Source organism: Chelonoidis abingdonii, chromosome 20 (assembly GCF_003597395.2).
Source record: "Chelonoidis abingdonii isolate Lonesome George chromosome 20, CheloAbing_2.0, whole genome shotgun sequence".
Lineage (NCBI taxonomy): Eukaryota > Metazoa > Chordata > Testudines > Testudinidae > Chelonoidis > Chelonoidis abingdonii.
Genome location: NC_133788.1, coordinates 15,929,304 through 15,954,634, shown reverse-complemented (window position 1 = coordinate 15,954,634; position 25,331 = coordinate 15,929,304). Strand labels below are relative to the sequence as shown.

The 25,331-nt window shown below is 42.3% G+C and overlaps 1 protein-coding gene across 3 annotated transcripts in view; it reads right to left on the bottom strand.

Moving 5' to 3' along the window:
- The window catches only part of MSI2 (musashi RNA binding protein 2), a 397,445-nt gene that overhangs the window by 167,672 nt on the left and 204,442 nt on the right, over positions 1–25,331 (bottom strand). The gene's annotated exons all lie outside the window — the stretch shown is intronic.

The following is a 25,331-nucleotide window of genomic DNA, read 5'->3' as shown; positions in this document are numbered from 1 at the left end:
CACAAACATCCAAGTTGCTTTTTTTCCTCCATTGTTCTTCTGAGGCAGCTGGAGAAAGATAAGGAGGGGCCCCAGAGTCACTGATGCAAATCAAGCCCATGACTTCTCCAGCAGCTATCAATGTGCTGGATGGGAATTAGAAGATTTCAAAAAGCATGTGTGTGGCAAAATCTGGTCAGCCAAAAAGGTATTCAGAGGTTTTCAAGAGGCCTTTTGAAAAGCAACTGGAGGAAGGGAGGGGGACAGAGGTTTAATTTGCACCAGGTTTGGCATTTCCACTTCAGAAGAGAGGGCTGCCTGATGAAATGTATTGAAGTGCAACAAAAATCACTTTCAAGTTTCATCACTCTTTGCATGATTTATTCCACCTACATTTAATCTGTGCAGCCACACCTAAACTTTACACTTATTTTTGACTGAGGCTGTGCGGGGATTTCTTTTTAAGTATATTGTATTTTAAACTGTTCAGAGACTCCAGAACTTCAGCAGGATATTGCTGCACTCTTATGGAAAAGTCCTGTAGAATTTAACAGAAAATTATAACCTTTGAACAGGTTGTTTTAACTACTAGTATCTCTGCTTTAGAAGAGATGATGGTAAAAAACAAACATACAAACTCCAAGCCACAGAATGGATCTCGTTCTTATTTCAACTCTATTTTTTTTTAGAATTTCTATACTTGGGTTCATCCCTATTGAATTCTACCGAGGATTCCCCCCACCAAAAAAAATTTAACATGTTATTTACCCACTCATTTTAGAAAAACTGATTTCTTTGAAGAGTCACTCCGCAATGGCACCGACCTTGTAAAAATTACCATGCCGGTGATGCAGTTAGATGACTGTCCCCGAGGATAGCTTTACGCATGCACGCATGCACGGTGTTACAGTGCAGTAGCACTATTTTGGAGAGTGATTAAAAACACAGGGTGGATCTGTCCCTATTATTACAGTATTGGAGGCAGCTTCCATGATACAGTAGAAGTCGCAAGGCGGTAAAACCTCAAACTGTGCTTAGACTCCTTTTAAACCCCATTTCAGCTAACACTGATGAGTCCCATTTCACATTAGTTTGCACAAATGTGTTGGAAACAGCCTGAGCTGAACGGATGTAACATGCTTCCTTCATTCTGATATGCTTCATCCGCAGCATGCCTGTGACCTAAACCACTGGCACAATGAGAATCCAACCTAAACTAAGTACATTGTCCTGTCACCCCACTCTCCTTCCTTATTCCATAAAAGAACACCACAAAACCAAAAAACAACAGACAGGTGTCAGGTTAGAGAGTAAATTGGGACAATTTCCCTAGCACTCATCTGTGCCCTGGGATTACGGTTTGATCAGCGATTGTTAACATTCTCAAAGGCCTCAAGCACACAGGGATCAGAATCACATTCAGCAGCTAGCCCAGTTTCTCTGAACGACATGCGTTCTCTTTTCTTCTCCTTTAACCACCTTGCGCATCACCAGAGGAAAACTGTGCGCTGAACACCCCTTTGTCCCCATACTAGTCAGTCTACACAGTACAACTTTAGGACACTTCTCACCACAAAATCTTTGTCCAAAATCTCAACCCCAACCTGGAGAGGGCCCCCAGAGCTCATTCGCACTCTAAATACAAACAGAACAAGAGGCCCAATCCCACCACTGTTGTCTTCTGATCCAGATGCAACATAATTAGAATGTACAGTGTGGAACGGTTCTCACGACTGTAACCAGGCCAGAAGCCTCAATCCTCGACCAGGGGTGTCATTACAAAGTAATGCCTTGTACAGGGATTTGAATGGCTGTGGTCATTTGAAGCCTAGGGTGAGTTTCTCTGGCCACGGGGAGCCTGTGACCCAGGCTAATAGAGCATGATTCTTTAGCCTACTGCAGCAGCTCGACCAACACAGAGGCTGAAGTTTGTGTTGTTTTAAAAGGCTGCTTTGGTAGCTAGGAAACAAGGGCTGAACAAACAGGTGCCCAAAGAGCATTGCTCTGCAGCACTCATCAACAAGGGGAAAAACTCTGTGTCCAAAGGGAAAGTAATGCACAGGGTAATGTTGATCCTACTACACCTCATCCATACCCCAGATGATAGCACTAAGTGATTAGCACAGTGCTGGTCTCTATGCACTGTTAATTCCCCAAACTCCTCCCTCTTTACTGAACAACAGTTTACTAGGGGCATTGGAAATACACATCCTTCTTTAATGGTGAACTACAGAAGGAAAACAAAAATTACAGGCCCTTTACTTATTTCTCCCCATCTCCACTAAAAATATCACGAGGGACAAGATCTGGACTAGAGCTGTGCAAATTACAGATTTCATTTGGGTTGAAAAGAAAAAAAATTGTTTAGGGTCAAACTAAAACATAAAAAAAACAAATTAATTTCCGGCTGAATGAAATACTTAGGTTGGATTTCAAGTACTTTTTAATGTTTTATTTTTTAGAGGACATCTTAAAACAAAAAGTTATTTGATCTGAAAAAAATCAAAAACATTTCAATTTTTTAATTGTTTTTTTTTTTTAATAAACCAAAATAGTTCACTGAAACTGACATGAATTAGTGAAACGTTTTGGTGTTGCTGAATCTTCATTTTTCTCTGAAAAAGAGTTGTCCATAAAAAATTTCACTCCGCTCTGATCCTGACTTCCCTTTTGCTGTGCGACTGAGGCCTGGCCTACGCTTACAGAGCTGCAGCGCTCAGTGAAGACGTTGGCTATGCCAATGGGAGAGCTCTTGTCAGTGTAGGTATGCCAGGTCCCTGAGAGGTGGTAGTTATGTTGATGGGAGAAGCCCTCCTATCAACACAGAGCCATCTACACCGAGAGTTTGGCGGCGTAATGGCATCGCTCACGGGGTTGGATTTTCCAAACCCAAGTGACGTTGTTATACCCACATAAGTTTGCAGTGCAACCCAGGGTTAAGAGAGTCTTATCAGGCAGGACTTCAACAGGCTAAAACCTGAGCTGCAGCTTTCAACAGCCCTTTCCCTCTTCATCTGTGGATGGCAGGAGTGACAACACAGGCTTCAGACTATTGGGCAATCATCATCTCACTTCTCCAAGCACTGCCCAAATCCTGATGAGAGAGGAGGGATGGTCTTGGAATTGGACTGGCGCTCAGGAGATGCAAATGTAGTTCCTGGTTCAGCCATGGACTTGCTGTGTGTCCTGGGGAGAGAGACTTCAACTCTGTGCTTCAGTTCCCCATCTGTCAAATGGAAATTGATGATGTGTTCTCTCTCGCCCTTAGAGTGACTTTGATGGGAGTTAGGCACCTAATTACCTTTACAGATCTGGTCCAAAGCTCCTGCTATGTGTTCGCACAGCACCTACCACAATGAGATCTGGGGCGTGGTCAGGGTCTTTAGTGGGCAAATAAATAATAGTAACACTGAGACTTCCTGGGCTGGGCTGGGGGAGATTTCTGCCACTTTGGGTGGAAACCATGTGAGGTCAACCATCTTCGTGAGCTTTGTTCTTTGTCCACACTGGGAACAGGACTGTAAAAGTTTTGGCTCAGAACAAAACCACAAAAAAAAAAAAAAAAAAAAAAGAGTTACAGATCTAGGGGTTTGACTCTGAAACCCTGCAAAATTCAAAGGGGTGAATCAGTTCTGTTGGAGCTGAGTTTCTGAGTTAAAATATATCCTCAGAAAGCAGCAGTGTGTTTTTAAGCCAGCTAGTGCACTTTCAGCAATGCCTAATTGGTTATCTTTTCTGTTTCCTAAGGTCAGAACATTTTATCTCCGTCTCTGCCCTTTCTGAGTTAACTCCACCCCACATTATTTTTAGGGCAGCCATTGTAACAGAAGAATAGCCTCTTTCCTCCACAGTCCGGTGACACAATAGGACTTCTCAATGACTTCTGAATAGATAAAGTGCAACGGCGAAAGAAAAATTCTATTAACGCTTTACAAAAAACATCTAAGAGTCGGTTAGACAGGGGAGAGAGAAAAATCAATATGGATAAGGCTGCACACTTAGAAAAACTTTTCACCAGTTGCAAAAGTAAAAGGGAAGAGGGAGAGGTAAAGGGAAAGAGAGGGAAGAAACTTATTAATTCAGAAAACCTATCAATGCTATGGAAATCTGGCAGAACAGCAAGAACTGAAACTAGAAGAATTTGAATATACAAAGGGCTGAATAGAATGAAAAAACCCACACTGCTTCACATACACAGCTTGTTTCTCACGGTTCTCTATGAATCAAACACAAGTGGCTTGTTTATGTCTTTATCAAGGAGAAATAAGGGACACAGTAAGGGTAACCGGTAGTGAACCCAGTAGTAAGCATATTGTTCTCTCTCTATTTCAGGAGATGAGGGGCATAAAAGATCTGCACAAATGAAACTCAAGCAGGTTTGGTTGCTATGCCCAGTAAAGATCATGAGTTAACCCTTTGGTTCACCCTGGAATTTCTCCTGTTCGACTATATTACGGGTGGCTGGATGCAGCAAATCTTCCAGATCTTGGTTCAAAACATGCAACCACTAACTTATCTTAAAAGTAAGGAAGTTTGTCTAGTGGTGAGAGATAAGACTGAAAGACAGGACTCTTGTCTTCTATTCTTAGCTGTGATACTGCCTTGCCTTGTGACCCTGAGCAAGTCACCAATCATAATCAGATTCATCTGTTGACCTCACCATGCTTTACAGAGGTGAAAGAATAATGATCCCCACTTTACAGATGGATAAATGAGGCAGGGAGGTGCAGTGACTTACCAAAGATAAACTACAGACCTACTGTGCAGGGCTTTTTGTGAGGCTGATAATGTTTGTTCACTGTTTGGAGATCATTAGAAAAAAGCGCTATAGAGGGATAATGTAACACTACTGTAATATAATTTGCTAAAGCACTTGCTTTTCTACCTGTATTGTAAAACGCCTACTGTAACCTACCGACCAGTGTATATTACATAACCCTCAACTACAGAGCGTGGATCTTTAGCTCAAGCTGTAGAGAGTAATGATTTTAGTTGCAGGCATCCCCAGTTCAATCCTGCATTAGGTAAGGTGGCTATCACATAAAGATGCTCTTGGGTACCAGAGAAAAAATTCTCAGCTACACATAGCTGAAATTGCACAAGTGTTCAGAGTTTTACAAGGCTTTTATTGTGAAGTAAAACACTTCTCACCCCCAGAGAACCTGCCTTCACAGAGCAAGCGTGAGAGAGTAGCCTTTGACATGCGCTCTGATGGTCAATGCTTGAACTCAGTCAGTCTGAGAGTACATCTACACTGTGTTCTTAGCTCAGGTTAGCTAATGCAGGTTAAAATCTGAGAAGACACGGCAACTCGACTTAACTCAGGTTAGCCGCTTGAGTTAATGCCTATAAAGCAGCCTGGGTTTGAGCTTGAGCTGCTCACCCAAGTTAAAAGCCAAGTTGCTGTGTCTTCTCTGCTATTTTAACCCGAGTTAGCTAACCTGAGTTAAGAACACACTTGTTTTGTAGTGTAGACATACCCTGAGAGGGGAGAAAGTTCCAAAGTCCCTCAGCTGAAACTATCTGCCCCCAATCCCTTCATGTTTAAATCTAGGGACTATTAACTTGGCATTTCAGCTGACCTCAAATGCTGTGGAGAGAGGAGGCCTTGCTCTTCCTGTCTCTGCTCTGATACAGCAAGTGGGAGCCATTTACTGTAGATAATCAGAAGAAAAGATTCTTAATCAAAGCCTTAGGAACCAGGCATTTAACGATGGAGCTTTATGGAGAAGTTTGGTGAAGAGCGAATAGGAATCCAGGCAGGAAAAAGAGAACAGTTCAAAATAGAACAGGTTATTAAGAGGCCAGAAAGTTGAACCGTCTGATGGGTGCTCAGTGGCTGTTATGAAAAAACGTATTTGTCTGATTTGCTGTGAGCAGGTGTTTGTATTACAAAACCACCACTGCAACTGGTGCCCTTCCTTGAAGACAATAGGGATGTCGAAGTATAAATGTACAAGGAAAGTAAGCTCCTTTCTCACCCCTTCAAACAGGGTTGAGATGCATCAGGGAGGAGAAAGTAGGGTTGCCAGGCATCCGGTTTTCGACCAGAATGCCCTGTTGAAAAGGGACCCTCACGTGTCTGGTCAGCACAGCTGACTGCTCCACTAAAAGTCTGGTTGGCCACACTGGCCGGCTCCGCATGGCTCCCGGAGCAGCCAGCATGTTCCTCCAACTCCTAGCACAGGGGCGGCCAGGAGGGCTCCGCACACTGCCTCTGCTCTCGGCACAGGCACTGCCCCAAGCACCGGCTCTGCATCTCCCATTGGCCAGGAACCACAGCCAATGGGAGCTGTGAGGGCGGCACCTGCGGGCAAGGACAGCACACAGAGCTCCCTGGCTCCTCCTCCTAGGAGCCAAAGGGACATGCCGGCCACTTCCGGGAGCTGCCTGAGGTAAACGTCACCTGAAACATGCATCCTTCATCCCCTCCCACACCCCAACCCTAGGTCGGAACCCTCTCCTGCACCTAACTACTTGCTCCGGCCCTAAGCCCCCTCCTGCACCCAAACTCCCTCCCAGAGCCCGCACCCCAGCTCCCTGCCCCAGCCTTGACCACCCCCCCATGCTCCAAACCCCTAGGCCCCAGCCGAGAGCCCCCTCCTGTACCCCAACCACCTCCCGGTGAAAATGAGCGAGTGAATGAGGGTGGGGGAAAGCAAGCGACGGAGGGAAGGGGGATGGAGTGAGCAGGGATGGGACATCTGATAAGGAGCCGGGCAGGACAAGAGTGTTCAGTTTTCTGCAATCAAAAAGTTGGCAACCCTAGGAAAAGCCCAAATCCTAATGGTTTCTGTCCCCTCAGCTTTGCGGGGACAGAAAGGAGTGTTGTCCTGGGCTATCCTATCTGACACCTTTCAATGACACTAAGTTCTCTTTGAAGAATGAATAAGTAGGAAAAGAACAAACAAACAATCACATCTCATGGATGGCTCATTTCTGAGCGCACAACCTCCAGGCAGGTCACCTCCCTTGATTTTCATGCAGAAGTGCTTAACAAGAGGCTAGTCCTCCAAAAAAGGACTCAGCAATCTGAAGTGTTCTATAAAAGAAAAATAGTAACATATACAACCAAAAACAATAATCCCCACATGGCTCGATGTGGCAGCTTAAGGAGCTGATTAATCCAAACTAATTAAGAGCAGCAAATGAGAGGGTATTAAAAAATGCTCACAAAGTCTCAGCACTTTCGGGGGGGAGGGGAGTGCCATATGACTCAAAAGATAATACTAGTAATAAATAAATGGCTATTGAGGAGTCTGAAAGGACATCTTTCCATCCGTCATACACCCCCACACGCACCTACCTCAGCCCCTGAACAAAACTACAATAGGTTTCTTACATAAAGCTTAAGTAAAAGGTTTTAGTTTATTTAATGTTTCTTGTCAGTCCACCCAGGGCCCTGGGAAAAGGGTGGGATACACTATCTTTAATCACTGTCTGGAAGAACGTAAAGGGAAAAAGGAAGAGGGGGAAAAAGACCAGAAGAGCCAAAGGCTTTAATAATCCTAACAGTTCCTAGGGTTATTTAAAATACATCTGACTCGTTCACAAAAGGATCTACAGAGATAAACGTACTTGATATTTTCCACTTTTAACAGCTGCATATATTTAAAGCAACAAAATGAGGATGACCTAAATAAAATGGCTATTAATTGTACTTCAGGAGGCTCTGAATTGAATGCATTTGATTCTGCCCAGTAGAAGAACACACAATATTCTTCCTGAACTTCATTTTTCCTTCCTCATAAGGGTTTGTAACTCCTCTCACTTTTTTCCATGGGGCAGGGCCAAACAGCCAAAGGAGATCTAACTTAACATGGACCATGTCCTAATGGGAAGATGGATTCCTTCCTTCTGCAAAGGCAAGGTGCTATTTTATAGCTCGCTCTCCGGTGGGATTTTCAAACAGCCTTAGTGTTGGTCAAATTCTCCTCCCATTGAAGTCAATGGTAACTTCGCTGGGGGCAGATTTAGACTGCAGGAAAAACTCACCCCTTTTCTTTGGCAGCTTTTATTTCGATGATCCTGACTTGAGCCTCGATTTAAAACCAACTGAAATCAACATGAGTGTCTCTATTGACTGCAGTGGGAAAAACAGGGCCTGTTTAATGATGCCCTTGAAACTCCAGCAATACCTCTTTAGATTTCTGCAGTTTGGGACTGCCAGGCACCACGCCACCAGGGAAGCTTGGGAGCAGAAGAACTGGGCTCTGGGTAAGGGGGTGAAAACTCCCCTCTCTTCCCAAAACGCACCCTCCCCCCAAAAAGAGGAGTGTTTTCTGAAGGAGGTTGTATAACGTAAGTGGGCTGGGAAACCCAGCTGGCTCCAGCCTCTTGCTTTTTCAGGCTGAGATCTCATGTATCTAATAGCCTCATCTCCTTCTCTCCCATCCATTGCCAGAAAAAAGCAGCAAAACACAAATGTAAATGTAAATGTAAATATTCACCCGTAAGCTCAGCACTCCCCTCTTTCCACCCAAGGGCTCGCCATGGGATAGAACCCGCCATCCAGCATGATCTTTAAGCGTATCCTTAACTCCAAGCACATGAGCAGTCTCACTGGGGAGAATGAGGAGCAATGACTTAAGCACACGCTTAAGTGCTGCTGAACTGGGGCTAATGACAGTGGATATAATTGAGCTGCAGCACCCAAAAGGAAGCAGGCACCAGCCAAGCATGGCAAGCGGATACCGTGGAACAGGGAAATTGCTGGAGATCTCCACATTCACAGAGTTGGTGGGAAAATGCAGAGAAGTGGTTTAGTTAATGCAGGGAGGGAGACGAAGTTACAGATGGAAATCACAGAGCAAGTCAGAAGACAATGGCCTGATATTAGCCACTTATGGCAAGGAACAGTTGCTTTCTGCGCCCCTGACAGCTGTCACATGGAAGTGGCATCTGCTGTCGGGCCGCTGGCATGCGGCTTTCTCGAGTCGTGACTGTTCGCGTCTCCCTTTCAAAAATCCACCTCTTACTTTCTCTGTCATCCAATTCCTCTACGGCTAGTTGCCTCAGCAAAACCTGGGGAAGGAAACAACTTGGATTTGCTTCCAAGCTTCCTGCCTCTTGTGGCTCTGAGTCAGGCTTATAGAAAAGACATGCATGTTTCAATATGGACTGGCACATGAAAGTGACAGTATATAAAGCATGCATGACTTATATGGCATTCACATCTATGAAATTATAGCAATACTTGGAGTTTACACAGAGCAATCCATACTCATGTAGATAATATTAAAGAACAGCAACAACTTGCTCTTGTCTATGAGCACTTACTCACACTAGTAATCCCTCTGAAGCCAGTGAGTCTACTTGTACAAGTAAATAAGGGTGAGATCCCAAAGTGGGTAAAAGCATCATCACCTCCATGCACCACGTGAGCAGAGCCATGGCTGCAGTGCAAAAATGTATAACTGCCCAAGCTCAGAGAGAAACATCCATTGATTAGTGTAACACTGGCCTGCTGGGACATTTACTTGCATTCCCATGAAACAAATGCCGGACTGCTAATTGCACAAATTTATCTCAGGCTTTGAAGAGTGGGAGGAGAGAGTTTATTGCCACTGAATGCTGAAATGCACAGCCTGTAAATAAGATACAGTAGAACCTCACATTACAAACACCTTGGGAATGGAGGTTGTTCGTAACTCTGAAATGTTCATAACACTGAACAAAACATTATGGCTGCTCTTTCAAAAATTTATAACTGAATATTGACTTAATATAGCTTTGAAACTTTAATATGCAGAAGAAAAATGTTGTTTTTAACCAACTGAATTTAAATGAAACAAGCACAAAAACAATTTCCTTATCTTGTCACTTTTTTGAAACTTTCCCTTTATTCTTTTAGTAGTTTACGTTTAACACAGCACTGTGTTATATTTAGGGTTTTTTCCCCTCTTCATTTCTGCTGCTGCCTGATTGCATACTTGCGGTTCCAAATGAGGTGTGTAGTTGACCATTCAGTTCATAACCCTGGTATTCGTAACTTTGTGGTTCTATTGTAATATTTTCTAATACGTATAGAGAAGACAGTCATGAAATAAAGCACTAAAAGAGAACTACTGCCAAAAATCCTCAGCCCTGATTCAAGTCTACAGCCAAACTACCCAACTCTCACAAGCTAAACAGTGTTAGCCATGGTTTTACTGGGGTGGGAGACCTCCAATGAAAACCCAAAATGCTGCAAGAAGTTGTTCCAGTGAATCAGTAGGAGGCAGATTTCTTTCTGACAGAGTATGGAGCCAGTGTAGTGTTATGGTCCATTGTGTTGCTGGGAGTTGCCAACTTTCACAGAGACTGAAAAATCCACTCGCTCACTTGCCAATGATGAGCTTTGGCAAGCGGTGGGGTCTACATCATCAGTTTCTGCACATTTTTTTTGTTTTGTTTTTTGTTTTTAAAGAAAATGGATAAAATTTTTTAGGGCTTTTGAAGGTAACTTTCCACGGGAACTGAACATAACCATAAATCAATGCAGCTTTAGCTAGATACCTTTTAAAGTCTTCATCTGCTATTTTACAATGCAACTGTTAAGCAATTGTCATGTTACATCTCAGTAGTAGATGCATTTTGGGGGGGAAGAGAGGGTAAACAGGGTACGTGTGAAGCAATTCAGGAACATAGCTTTGTAAAGCACTTGTGGAGCCTTTCAAAATAAAAGGAACCACACCGATATTAAACATGTATATTCAATAACTTCACTGCTGTTACACTGTTATTATGTAGATTTCAGTGAATGAATGAGGCTGAGAATCCAAAGAAAAAGCATCATATAAAGTAGGAAATGAAAAGTTTGTGAGAGAGAGAGAGAAAATTGGGGAGGTAGAAAGATGTAACATTCTATATTTCTAAATTTAAGTTCTGCTTTCACATTAGATTCTTAGTCTCATTCATTCATTAAAATCTACACTGAGAAATGTAGATGTAACTAATGAATAGACAGCAAGCACATTCCCTCCACATTTCAGGTCATGCCATCAAGAAATTTGTCCCAATTCAAAACTCGAGTCTCTACACATTCAAGCCACCTTGAGAACTTATAAATATGTTTTTCTCCATGTTTATGTCTGCATCAACATATAGAAGGATTAAGATCTTTTTCTTTTCAAGCACTGTCAAGCTGATTTAGTGCAATGTTTTTCATCTGCTCAAGGTAAAGAGGAATTAGGCCAGACAAATGAAATAATGCACTATAATCTAACATTTGGCAATTCAGATTAGTTTGGGGAAGAAAGGAAATTAAACAAGGATGACATTCAACCACACACATCTGGGTTGTGTTCTGACTCCCCTCACCTCCCCATTTGCAAACTTTACAGCTCTATCAAGTCTTTAGCTCTTCACTGAAAGCATACTGGGTGCTTTAGCCTAATTCCTCTAATTTATACACGTTGCACAACTCATATAATATTTTGCTTTCTGAAGCAGAAAAACCTCTTAGCTGCTAGTAAACTGTCAGGTACTATTATTTTAAATACCCTTGTGAAATCTAAGAGCCAGTAACATGCTCATGCAGATTTACTGCCTTTCCCCATATAAATTAACAGAGACAAACGCATGCAGCATGCCAGACTGTCAGAAAAAAAATTCTTCCCCTATATCAAGCCTCAGGGTTTGCTTACAATGGAATGAAACAAAGAAACAAATACTTTAACTATTTCCTCCTTTTCTATAGAAGATGCCCCCCTACTTCCCTCAGTGAGTTTTTTCCTTCCCCTAATGCAGTTAAAGTGCTGTTCATTTATTATTGAAATTCCCTCAAAGCTGCGCAAATCCTTTAACTCTTTGGCCTTCTCTACGTGTGCCTTTAACCTGAGTTTGGAAACAGAGCCAAGAGCCCTTGCTCTTAACTGGCTTTGTCCAATGAGTGTGACATGGTCAGACCACAAACTATGTTTCATAACAGCGTATTATCCTAGGTGGGAATCAAGGCTGGAACGTGGTTTTCAAACCTTGGTCTAACCAAGGCTTTAAACCTGCAATGACATCTGCACGGGCAGACCCACTCCCAACTGAAGTGCCACTGGCCAGCCAGATGATAGTTAAAACGAGTTTAAGCACTCCAATGTGGCTGGGGGACCTTGGCACTAGGGCCCTCATTCAACTAAGGACTTAAGGAGATGCCTAACTTTAAGCATGTAAGTATTCCCATTGACTTTGATGAGATTATCCATGTATTTCTGCGACTGCCGCCATGTTAGGTGACATACCAGGGATTGAACTGGAGCCTTCCAGAGCTAAAAGCATGAGCTACTACAGCTTGAGTTCAAGCTGTCTAGCTGGGGTTGTAGCACATTCATATCCTCTGTGGATTGGGCACAGAGTGGGTCCAGTAACATGCATTCCCCTGTGGGTAACACTTATAGTTAGGCATGCACTGAAGACCCTTGCTGAGTGCTTCCAATGTATAACAATGCTGGCTTACCAACCAGGGGCTAACATATTATGCTCCATGATAATAATCAATGCCATACTGTGCAAGAACAAATTTCAGTGCCAGTAATTCTCCCCCCCCCAGCAGTCAAGTCTTTAAAAAGTATTCTTTAGCAATTACAGCTAATAAAACTACAATTTTATTCAACACACACGTATCACTGCAACTAATTTTGCTCCATCAGGACTGAAATTAAAACCATCGTTCAATCACGTTAATCTCAGAGCCCGTTTACCAGCCATGGCATGGCAGCAAGCGTCCCTAATGCTTGCCAACAAGCACAGCGGCTAGTCCTGGACTCCCAATGCCCCTGCAAAATTCAACATGTTATTCGACTCAGTGCGCTGGGAGAGACATGAAAATGAGTAGTGCCCTCCACAAGGCATGGTGCTTTTTCCATAGTGAGACAAATTAAATAGGAAGAAGCCTGTATGCTTGTGTCTTCACCAGGAAAAAAAGCTTTGCTCTTTCCTCATGTTTGCTAACATGAGGCAACATCTTAGTGAAAACAAAGAAGCATGTAGTTTACACATGTTAATAGTAGGTAAGTAGAAACACTAGGGGGGAGGCTAAGGTTTACCTTGACCTGCAGCTACCTTGTGTGAAAACCCTGGCTTTTTCTTCAGTGCTAAAAAAAAGGGGTATTTTTTCACTTCAGGGTAACCAATGCACATGAACTATAGATGTGCAAACACTGCACCAGGCACTTCAGTTTTATTCAAGGTAAACAAACTCAGGCCAACTCCACACAGTAAAACTAAAGACTCCCGTTTTCATTGTGTTTTACCTCAGGATAGCTCATGTGTATTACTCTACAGTATTTAAAAAGAAAAAAAAAAAAGGACTTTTTTTTTTAAGCTGTGAAGACAAGGCTTACAACTGCCTCGTCTTCATGAGGCTTTTACCTTAAGTTCGGTAACATCAGGTAAAAACACACACCTTATCTCCCAGCGAAGACTAGGTTTCTGTGCAGAAATTGCAAACCTAAGGGATTCTGGTACCCTTCCCTCTACCCCTCCCACACACACATGGCCCCTTAACCAATGTGAATGGCTGTGTGCAGCTGGATAACCAGCAGAAGAGAAGGAAAGCAGAGAGAGAAAGGTAAGAAAAACAAACAGGGCCAGTCCCAGTAAAACAGAGGAATGTCAGTTTGTGTTGATAAAGATCTCGTTCCCTATTCAGCAGAATGGAACGCATTAAATAAACCCTTCAGTAACATTCCTCAAAAGGAGAAGATACAGGCATAAGCCATAGCAAAGCTTGGGGAGCAGGGGGAGTTTGCACCAGAGGAAGAAAAGAGAAGGAAAACTGTTTCTCTGGTATACGTTAAGTAGCTGTTTAAAGGGTACATGGCAATAGATCTCAGACTCAGCTGCTCTCTAGATACTGTCACTTGACTCCTCATCCCCGCACACTCAGACTACAAAAAAGGTGCAGGACAAACTGGCCCAGCAAAGGGTGACGGCACATTCACTCACTGGGCTCCATCTCTCTAAGGTGTCTTTTGACAGGGGATTTAAGTTGTGAACAACAGTTGTGAAGAAAACACTGGGGACCTAACAAACTGTTCTTCCCTCTGTGTTCCAAGACAAATGTGTGTTTCCTTTGCTTTCTGGGGTGGTGTTCATTGAAACACCGTCACAGACCTTGGTCTGAATTAAGTCAGTCTGGGACCCAGTCTGATCTCCTTTGAAACCAAGTTCTGTCACCAGGGTCGCACTGCTGAGAACCATCCCCCACAGCACATGGACGGCCTTTCCTTGGGTCCCTCTAGCTACAGGGAGGAATAGGGGAGGTAGAGTTGCTTAATGGCTAGAACAATATAGACTGGGACCTAGGTTTTACTCCCAACTCTGCCATTGGCCTACTGCGTGACCTTGAGCCAGTCACTTCCCCTAGCTGTAAAATGGGGATGATGATATTGACCTCCTTTGTCAAACACTTTGAGATCTGCTGACGAAAATCACTCTGTATGAGCTGGGAATTATTAGGTACCTTTGCTGCACATTTGAGAGCAGGGTAACTGTTAATTCCAGTTGTAACCAGAGGGGTTTGCCAGTGCCAGTGCGGCCTTCTGAATCCTATCCCACTTAGGGTTGCCAATTTTGGCTGGACATATTCAGGGACAGCTCCAGGCAGCAGCGCATGCCTGGGACAGCAAGCGGGGAGGGAGAGGGGGAGGAGAGAAGCATGCTGGTCGCTGTGAGCATGTCAGTCAGGCAGCCTTCGGCAGTGTTTCTGCAGGAGATCTGCCTGTCCCGTGGCTTTGGCAGCAGGTACACTGAAGGTGCGGGAGCAGCAGATCACCCACAGAGCCACCGCCGAATCTGTGTGACTGCTGGACCTCCGGCAGAAACACCGCCGAAGACTGCCTGACTGCCATGCTCGGGGCAGCAAAAAACACAGAGCTACCGCTGGACATATTTGTGGAGGAGACACCACATAACACAATTATAAATTAAAGATGAAGCTTTAATTCCTGGAGACTCCAGGACAATCCTGGAGGGTTGGCAACCCTAATCGCACTCCACAAGGGATGCGGGTAATAAGCGCACACAGGTTCATTCCAGGCTCCAGCAGTGATTTCCTGCATTACAGTGCAACAGCCAGTGACTCAAATGCAAAAGGGGGAGAATGAGGAGCCACAGACCGGTGATTGTCAACTGGGAGTACGGGTACCCCTGGGGGCACACACAGGCCTTCCAGGGGGTCCATCAACTCATCTAGACATTTGCCCAGTTTTACAACAGGCTACATAAAAAGCACTAGCAAAATCAGTACAAACTAATATTTCATACAATGTATTGTTTATACAGCTCTACGTACCATGCACTGAAATGTAAGTACAATATTTATATTCCAATTGATTTGTTTTATGATTATAAGGTTAAAATGAGAATTTTTTCAGTAATAGTGTGCTGTGACACGTTTGTATTTTTGTGTCTGATTTTTTAAGGAAATAGGTTTTAAGTGAGGTGAAACCTGGGGTACTCAAGACAAATCAGACTCCTGAAAGGGGTAGAATAATCTGGAAAGGTTGTGAGCCACTGCCATAGACCGCACAACCCCACTGTTAATGTATGTCTCAAAAACTAGTGACCAGGATACAGCGCCAGTTTTACCTCTTCCATCACCGTGAAGCCACTAGTCTAACACTCATCCCGAGTGCTGTGTGGGGTGTTATTTATGGCCCTACAGCAATGAAGGTCTGTCCCACTACACTTACTAACCTCTCACTGTAAAACATAATGGCATGTTTTCATCCGGACAGGTGGAATACCAAGAGATGTGCAAAGCACAACGATGCTGTCCAGTGGCCTATATATTCACAGACCTAGTTGTCTCTAATGAGAGTTACAGGTCCAGTTGCATTGTTCAGGACTTCCAGCATGCTCAAAATATGCATTAAATAGATACAGACATGACAAATGCCAAACAAAAAATCTGAAATTAAGTGAGAGTTTAACTTGACTGAAATACTTTTCTTTCTAACAAAATACCTTAGAGCTTGTCTGCACTTGAAATACGACAGCGGCACAGCTGCAGCGTAGACAATACCTACGCTGATGGGACAGGTTCTCTGTCAGCGTAGGTCAGGGGTAGGCAACCTATGGCATGCGTGCCAAAGGCGGCATGTGAGCTGATTTTCATTGGCGCTCACACTGCCCAGGTCCTGGCCACCGGTCCGGGGGGCTCTGCATTTTAATTTAATTTTAAATGAAGCTTCTTAAACATTTTTAAAACCTTATTTACTTTACATACAATAGTTTAGTTATATATTATAGACTTATAAAAAGAGACCTTCTAAAAACGTTAAAATGTATGACTGGCATGCGAAACCTTAAACCAGGGTGAATAAATGAAAGCTCGGCACCCCACTTCTGAAAGGTTGCCAACCCCTGGCGCAGGTAATTCACCTCCCCAAGAGGCGATAGCTAGCAGAGAAAAGAATTCTTCTGGCCATCTACCATAGTCAACATGGTGACTTTTGTCTTAACTAGATCACTCAGGAGGTGTAGATTTTTTTTATACCCTTGAGCAACGTAGCTGGGTCGATCAAATTGTCTAGTGTAGACCAGCCCTTTGACACTTATACGGTCCCCATTAGCAGTATCTCAATATCTCACAATCTTTAACATGTCTATCCTCATGGCATCCCTGTGAGGAAGGGAAGTTCTATGATCCCCATTTTACAGAGGGACAACTGAGATCCAGAGGAAGTATGTCTTCACTGTAGTGCTAACTCAAGTTATCTACACTCGAGTGAATGCCTCTTGAGTTCGCCTAGCTCAAGGGAGAGCACCCACACTGAGAAACTGCACCCGAGCTGCACAAAGTGACTGTTAGCAGCTGACGAGTTGTGCTAATGGGAATTGTAGCTTATACCTCCTGACGGGCCAGCCAACTTAAAAGTTAAATGCACCATTGCACTCTACTTCAGGGGTTTTGTCTATGGATGAGACACAAGCTAGGGGCAACACTTAAGTGAACTCTGCAGTGAAGACGAGCACATGCCCAAAGAAGTCTGTTGAGGAACAGGGAATTGAACCTGCATCTCCCGAGCTAGCTTCCTGACTACTGTACCACACTTCCTCTATTTTAAATCACTGCATGTCTCTCCCATCTAGTATACTGAATTAAACACAGCAGCAGCAAGAGCCCCATTCCTAAACCAACTGTTTTCTTTTAAAGATATATTTTCAAATAAAATATGAAGGACAGAAAGCAGAAAACCATACTTGTTTCTAGAAATAAACTGATCTAATGCCATGTGATACATGTGTTTACATAAAGCTGCAGCATTTGGTTAACAAAATGTGTTTCTGAATTATAGCAGCACGTCTATCACTGCTATAGTGAAACTCCAATCAACATTTCTAGCAAACATTCTGCTGTGCCACAAAAGTTTTGTCTAGAATCGAAGTCAGCACATGTAAAGGCATCTGTTAAGGAGCAATTTACAGCTTTTTAAAACACTTTTAGTTTTAAATGTTTTCAACTGTTTCAGTTGTACAAAAAGGTGGGGAGAGGGACTTATTCTGATCTCAAGCAGGAGTAATTCCTTCAAATTCAGCAGAAGTACCTCTTCTGATTTACACTGGAGTGACCGAGATCAGAATCTGGTCCAAAACATACACTGGAGAACCTCAAAGCTCCTTTGCAAACATTAAAGTCACTGAGGCCTGTCTACACTTAGAGCTATGTTGCCCAAGGATGTGCAAAATCCACACCAAGTGATGCAGTTATACCAACCTAACTCTGAGTGTAGACAGTGCTATGTTGCTGACAGGGCTTCTCCTGTTGACATAGCTACCGCCTCCTCACAGAGGTGGAGCACATATGCTGACAGGAGAAGTTCTGTTGGCATAGGTAGTGTCTTTCCTAAGTCCTCGGTCTCGAAACCACTTTGAGGGCGTTTTATCCATTTAACTGACAGCAGATGAGCAAACCAAGGTACAGATACTTTATGTGATTTACACATGGCCACAGACTCGGTGGCAAACCCTGCAATTTTAACCCATAGCCCTCTTCTGTGAGCAGAAGACCCACTCCTTGCACATTTGGATTTCTTACTATACAATCAAAGGACTTGTAACCCTGAACTCCTACGCACGCACGTACACAAGTGGATCAAGTAATATTCATGCATTGTTTTAGATTGATTTTCCCCAAAACTGAACTATGCATAAAATAAACTTTCCCACTCTGACCAGTTCATTCATCCATGTTGAGAAGTATTCACAATTCTCCCCACTTCTATTAATTTGCTAATAAATAGTATTGTCAATTCTAGCATTCAAAAATTGTGAGTAGGGCACAAAACAAAATCAAGATTTTTTTTTAAATTATGATTTCTAAACCAATTTAGAATATTTTTTTTATTTTCTTTCTGTAATTTGAAATTTTAGGGTTTACATGTTTTCAAGATTCTCTCTATAATGAAGACCCGAACTTTTTTTTTTTTTTTTTTTTGGTAAGTGAAAGTGGAGGCTCTCATCTTACCACATCACTCCAGGAACTTGAGCTTTAAGAAAAAATACAAACTATCAAAAGATTCGCGATATAACTGGAAAAGCTGGCAACACTGAAAGTTTACTCTAGTTCAGTGAGTCTCAAACTCTTTTTTTTTTTTTTTTTTTATTTTATTAGAGACCCCTTTCACACAGCATGCCTCTGAGTGCGATCCCCTCAAGTAAGTTAAACTCACTTTTAAACATATTTAACACCATTATAAATGCTGGAGGCAAGGGGGGTTTGGGGTGGAGGTTGACAGCTCACGGCCCCCTACGTAATATTCTCATGACCCCTTGAGGGGTCCTGACCCCCAGTTTGAGAACCCCTGCCCTAGTTCCACTATTCAATCAGATGCTCTCAGACATAGTCAAATCTGTCCCACATGTCCTAGCCAGCATTAAAAAATCCTGTCATCCGGTATTAAGCTTTAAAAGTGTCACATAGTAAGAAGGGGGATATAAAAGTGGGTTTTTTCCCCTACTATGAACTTTGAGGCAATGCCATCACCAGGGTACTGGATAGAACATTGCTCCTTCAGCATTTTAGCAAGCCAGGTGCAAGGCAGTTTGTGATTTTACTTTCACGGAACATTAGCTGCCGTCAGCAAAAATAATTCTTTTTCCCTTCAAAGTGCTCGTTTGCATATTAAATGCCAGGAGGACTAAAAAAGTGGCAATCTGTTTTCTTTTTCAAACAATACTTATGAGGTACTGCCCGTTAGGCCTGGTCTACAGACAGATTTTTGTATTGATAAAACTATTTCAGTTTGGGTGTGATTTTTAACTATATATAGTTTTTTTATATATATTAGTTAGTATATTTATAACTATATAGCTATAATTTTAACTATATAGTACTACTCACCCACACCCCTGCCTCTAGTGTGGCTGCAGTTATGTTAGTATACAGGTACATTACACCAGAAAAATTTCCTCCCAGTGCAGGAATGCAGTTACATCATTATAAACGCTTTTAGGGTGGCATAACTGCATCTACATTATAGGGGTTGGATCATTTTAGCTATCGTGGCATAGTGCAAAAACAGTACAATGTGTATGTGTGTAGACAAGGTCTCAGTTTAAAAAAAATCTTTCTATGGGATAAAGCTCAGCTTTAGATGGCACTACTGATTAAAAAGACAACAACAAGTTGAAAACATTTGCCCTACTCTCTGGGCTTCACTAAAGAGGCTTTCACCTTTTGAAATGATATCGTAATTAAATTAAGCTCAGTCTGGACCGGTTTGCTGTGCCACAATGACAGGAAGTTGGCTCCCAGGCCAAGAAGGCACAAGGAATTTTCCACCCAAAGCTTTGCATTTAGAATTGTGGTAGTAAATAGAGATTTTTAAATGTAGCAGCTTGTAATTAGAGCACAAGTTTTAATTACTGTGAGAATCCCTCCCATCCCTGTGCAACTGGTTGCTGCTAATTATAAATAGAATAATAGAAATAAGTAAAATTGATATAAGCAGTCAAAGTCTTTACTTTTATAGTTTAATAAAATAACAATCCCTAGCTCTTACATAATTTTCATCAGTAGATTTCCAAACGCTTTACAAAGGAGGTCAGTATCATTATCCCCATTTTACTGATGGAGAAACTGAGGCACCAAGAAGTGAAGTGACTTGCCCACGGTCACCTTCCAGGATAGTCGCAGACCTAACAAAAACACACAGCTCTCCTGAATCTCAGTCTAGTGCTCTATCCACTAGGAAACACTGCCTCCACCATTTCTTTCTTCCCTTTAACCTCTTTTTCAACATTTGAAAGTGAATTTAGTTGTAGTGAAAAGCACTAAACAGCTAGCTCTGAGGGCTTCAGTGTGCCTGCTAGCCACGGTGCAGGTATGATACGGAATTGGGAAAGGAAGTGCAAACTTGCCCCACACTCAGATGAGGGAGTAGAAGAGTTTCGTCTCCAAGGCTAATACCGTCCTGTCCTCTTCACTAAGACGGTCAATAAGGTTGCCAAGTCAGCAATTCTCAGCCTTATCTAAAGCCGACTAAGCCAATAAGCTTCAGATCAAGCCCTGTAGTGGCATCTTTTGTGATGCGGTCACTTGTCTGCTGGGAACTCTACTGACATTGCCCACACTTTTCACCCAGGCCACCAAATATGCAGAGAGTAAGAACCCTCAGCCTCACGAACAACCTAAGGCAGTATTTGAACTGGTGACCTAGAGGCAAATGGCTCTCTGTGTCTTCTTACAAATCTGCAGGAATAGCCAACGCTCCTGTATTATGCCACTAGATGTGGAGTTTTGTAAACACTTCAGAAGACATTTTTGAAATTTTTTTTTTCATTATAAATGGAGGTGAAAGAGGATGGAAACGAGAATTCTGCTCCAGAGATTTACTGGGACAGGCCACAAAAATTATGCAAAGGAACTACGTTAAGTGACTAACCAACTATGCACTAACTACAACGTATTCAGGGTCTGAACCCTCTCCCACTGATGTCTCTGTCAGTTGTACCACTGTCAATATTTGATATTTTGGCATGAAGGGACTCCACGCGCTTTCAAATCTGGCCTCATCTGCAAAGTATGACTCTCAGCTTATCTTACAGAGGGAGCATTGTCTAATGGTCACAGCTAAGGACTAGTTTATTTCCTGTTCTGCCACTGAACTGCATAACTGAGTGAGTTCCAAACCCTCTATGTTTCAGTGTGTCAATTGGGTGAAGCAAAGTTTACAGGAAATAATAAGATAAAACTCTCTCCTTTGGGACAGACTAACTGCTTGGTCCTTGAATGAAGGGAAGTGTAAAAGGGTCCCACCACCAAATAATCATTTTTTTCTATTGATGTAACAATAAATTATGAGCAACAGTTTCGTTTGCCATCAACAAAACACACCAAATGCTAGACAAAGAAAGGAAGAGACCATAAAAGGCCACATGCTAGAAAGAGTAAAAAAAAAAAAAAAATCCTCTATGCACCCCAAAATGGTAGCATACCTATGACATACACTGTCACCAGAATCCACACATTTTTATGCTTTCCCAAACTGGGGCCAAACTGAGGAAGGATGTTTAAGCATGGCTCAACTTTAAGCACATGCTTGGTCCCCATTACACCTTTCCTGAATAGGCATGTTTTCATACTGAAGACAATGGGACTTAAGCATGTGATAAACACTTTGCTGAATAGGGAGAAACTTCTGCACATTTCTGAACTGGAAACTAAGGGGACTCCACGGGTCAGCACAATCCTTAACACATGGTGTGTATCCATGTTACTATTTCACACTAACCAGCAAACAACTAATGAACTCTTCTTTATCCAGCCCATGACACATCTGGGAAAATATACTAAGCACAAGCCGATTTATCATATCTGTGAGTGCAAATACACAACAGAAAATTATAGATCTCCCTCATCTACTAAATGAACCGTAATAACCCTACAAGCTCTCGCTCAATGCCCCTCAGACACGCAGCAGCACAACACTAATCTTGTTTATTGTAAAGAAAGTATCTTTGGCTAAAGCAGGATTGAACAAAAAATAAAAAAAAAACAAGTACGATTTTTATATAAAGATACCATTGCAGTGCAATCCCTGTGTAGAACAGACACAGGTAAGTAGATCTGATTAGGAGCTATCCTGAGCAAAGTAACAGGATAGAGTTTAAAGACTTTCCCACTGCCCTTTTGTAAATACTTGCTGAGTAAGTGTGAAGATAAGACAAGTATTACATTACTATGTTTCCTGATGCATGAAGGGCTTTTTTATTGCACAGGATTTAAAAAAATATGAACAATTGCCAAAGTCAGCTTCAGAAAAAGGCTCAGCTGCAAAATGAAACAGGGTAGTTTATTAGCAAAGAAAAACTCATCTAAGTTTTCCTTGCTGTAATGAAAAGAAGTTTCATTTTATTTCCTGCTAGATCCCTTTTTTGTCCCTTTCATATACTGACTTGCATATTAAGTGATATTTTTCAGAGCCTTTTTTTTTCTAGCCAGACAAGAAATCAACTGTGGTTTATAGCTATGGATTTAGTTTGCTTATTTACTTATGGAAAAAAATCATAATCCAGACTTCTGAAATGCGCTGGAATGAGAGCTCTGGAGTCTGATCTCCTCTCGTTAGCCACAGAGCAAGCCTAGCACAGCAGGGCAAGTCTCCTCACCCTGTTCTTCAAAGGTGAGCATCCATAGCTCAATCCTGTCTTTGGCTTCTGCTCAGGCTGCTAACAAGGTGTAAATTCATGCCAGTTATAGTGGTATTTTATTGTATGAGAACTGAACTGAGGCCAAACTCATGACCTGTATTTATGCCTAGCATCACGATAGCGCTTGAAGCCCCAAACCCATTGTTCACTGTATATACATATAGCGACAGACAGTTCTGCCTCCAAAGAGCTTACAATCTAAACAGACAAGAGAGAGCCAGAGAGCTGAAGTGACCTGCCCAAGGGCATGCAGCAGGTAAGTAGCAGAGCTGAGAAGAGAACCAGGTCTCCTGACTTCCAGTCCAGTTTATTATGCAACAGACCATACTCTCTCCTCCATGCATAAGCTAGTAAAGAATCATCAGATGTTAATTCTTCACCGCTCCCATACTGGGTTTAATAACGACTACACAAGTATTCTACTAAAGTTGAAAAGGAGTGCTAGGCACCTTAACCGTCTGAAAAATCCACAGAAGCCCAAGAAACACAGTGAAGGTTTCTATCTGCTGATGACATCAGCTATTTGCACAATGGGGGGAGATGCTGAAATAATGAGGCTCAACAGGATTCTGCAGGGACTTTCAAGAGTGCCTATGTGACTTAGGAACACAAGCATTGTTTGATTTAGTGGGCCTTGTGCTCCTAAATCACAAGGCACTTGTGAAAATCCAACCCTCAACTAAGGATCAAGAGTTATGAGTAAAGTAAATGCAGGAAGTTTGTGGATTTAGGTCAGATCTTTAAAGATTTTCTGACATAATTTAAACTAGTAAATTAAAAGAACCAAGTAACCATTTGTAGGAAATACTCCTGTAACCTGTGCAACTCAGAAAACAATATTAGTGATTACTAATTGTGACCATTAATACCACTAAACAATGAATAATATATTATACCTGCACTGTGCCTTTCATCTAAAGTGCTTTGCAAAATGAGAATTGCCAGGCATGCTATGCTGTTTTGATCTCTTAAACTCTCAGATTTGTATTTTTTTTTAATTAATTTTTATATTTTATACATAAGGTCGTTGCAAACAGCCACATTTAACTTTGGCACTAAATCTGTGATATGCAATATTTTTTGTCTGCGTGAATAGGTTTTTAATAACTACCTTGATTTTACTATCCGCAACTCCACCCTTTATTGCCTGATTTCTAGGTACTGGTATGCTATACTAAATTCTAGGCAAGGAAATTTGCCAAGATAAATACAAGAAAGCACTTCATAATACTGGATGAAGCATATCACACATTCTCCCGTGCCCCAATAGCTACTTTCCTAGTGGTAATGTGCCCTGCTGTACACAGGTGTCATATTGTTTTGTGACAGCTTTAATGACCATAAACTGCATTTATTGATGTGTAAACTGAATTTTTACACATGTCAACAATGGAAGCGCTCATCATTTTGACAGATACTTAGCTATTCATTTGAAAACAAGAAAGGCAACAAGCTTCAGCTGTATTTTTTAATTACCCTTGGATAGCATTGGGATTACACAGGCGTAATCATGACATTTAGGTTTTTTTTATTTTTATTTTTTTTAAATTGAAGGCCCTGTTGTATCAAGACAAATATTTATTCCAAATTTAGGCCATTCAACTCTCTGTAATTCTTAAAATCAACCCATCGACTTGGGTGCAAAGGGGATTATTCTCTTTCAGTTTATATATGAAGATGAAATATTCATACAAAAGGATTATTTGTTTTTATTATTATTCACAAAAAGGAGGTTCTGCATGCAGGCAGAAGTTTCATTTTTAGTACAAAAGTAAGATGATTCAATCACACTGCACATACTCCATAGGACCACTGGGAAGGTGGGGAGTTGGCATCCCAGGCAAGATCCTGGTATAGAAAGAGACATTTTCAATGAATGAGCAGCAGAGAATCCTGTGGCACCTTATAGACTAACAGACGTTTTGGAGCATGAGCTTTCATGGGTGAATACCCACTTCGTCAGATGCATATAGTGGAAATTTCCAGGGGCAGGTATATATATGCTAGCAAGCAAGCTAGAGATAACGAGGTTAGTTCAATCAGGGAGGATCAAGCCCTGTTCTAGCAGTTGAGGTGTGAAAACCAAGAGAGGAGAAACTTCAAGAAGACAGTCCAACCACATAGTGGCAGGATGTAAGATGCAGGCAGGAACAGCATACACTGAACGGCACAACCAAGTGGCTGGCATTGTGTACAGAACATCTGCACAGCGTATGGGCTAGACCTCCAAGACCAGATGGGAGATTCCGCAGAAGGTTGTGGAGAATAGCAGGGCTAAGATTCTGTGGGACTTCCAGATCCAGACGGACAGGCGGTACTGGCCAATCAACCAGACATCGTGGTAATAGACAAGAGCAGAAGACAGCGGTGGTGATAGATATGCAGTGCCAAGTGACAGCAACATCAGGAAGAAGGAATTAGAGCTGGAGAAGTACCAGGGCCTGAAAGAGGAACTAGAAAGGATGTGGAAAGTGAAGGCCAAAGTGGTCCAGTGGTGGTAGAGCCCTCGGGCTGTGACTCCTAAGCTGGTGAGTGGCTCCAACAGATCCCAGGAACAACATCAGAGCTCTCTGTCCAGAAGAGTGCAGTGCTAGGAAGCTAAGATACTGCGCAGAACCCTCAAACTCCCAGGCCTCTGGTAGAGGACCCGAGGTTGAGGAAGACACATACCACCCATAGGGTGAGAGGGGAATTTTTTTTTTATATATATTACACTTGGA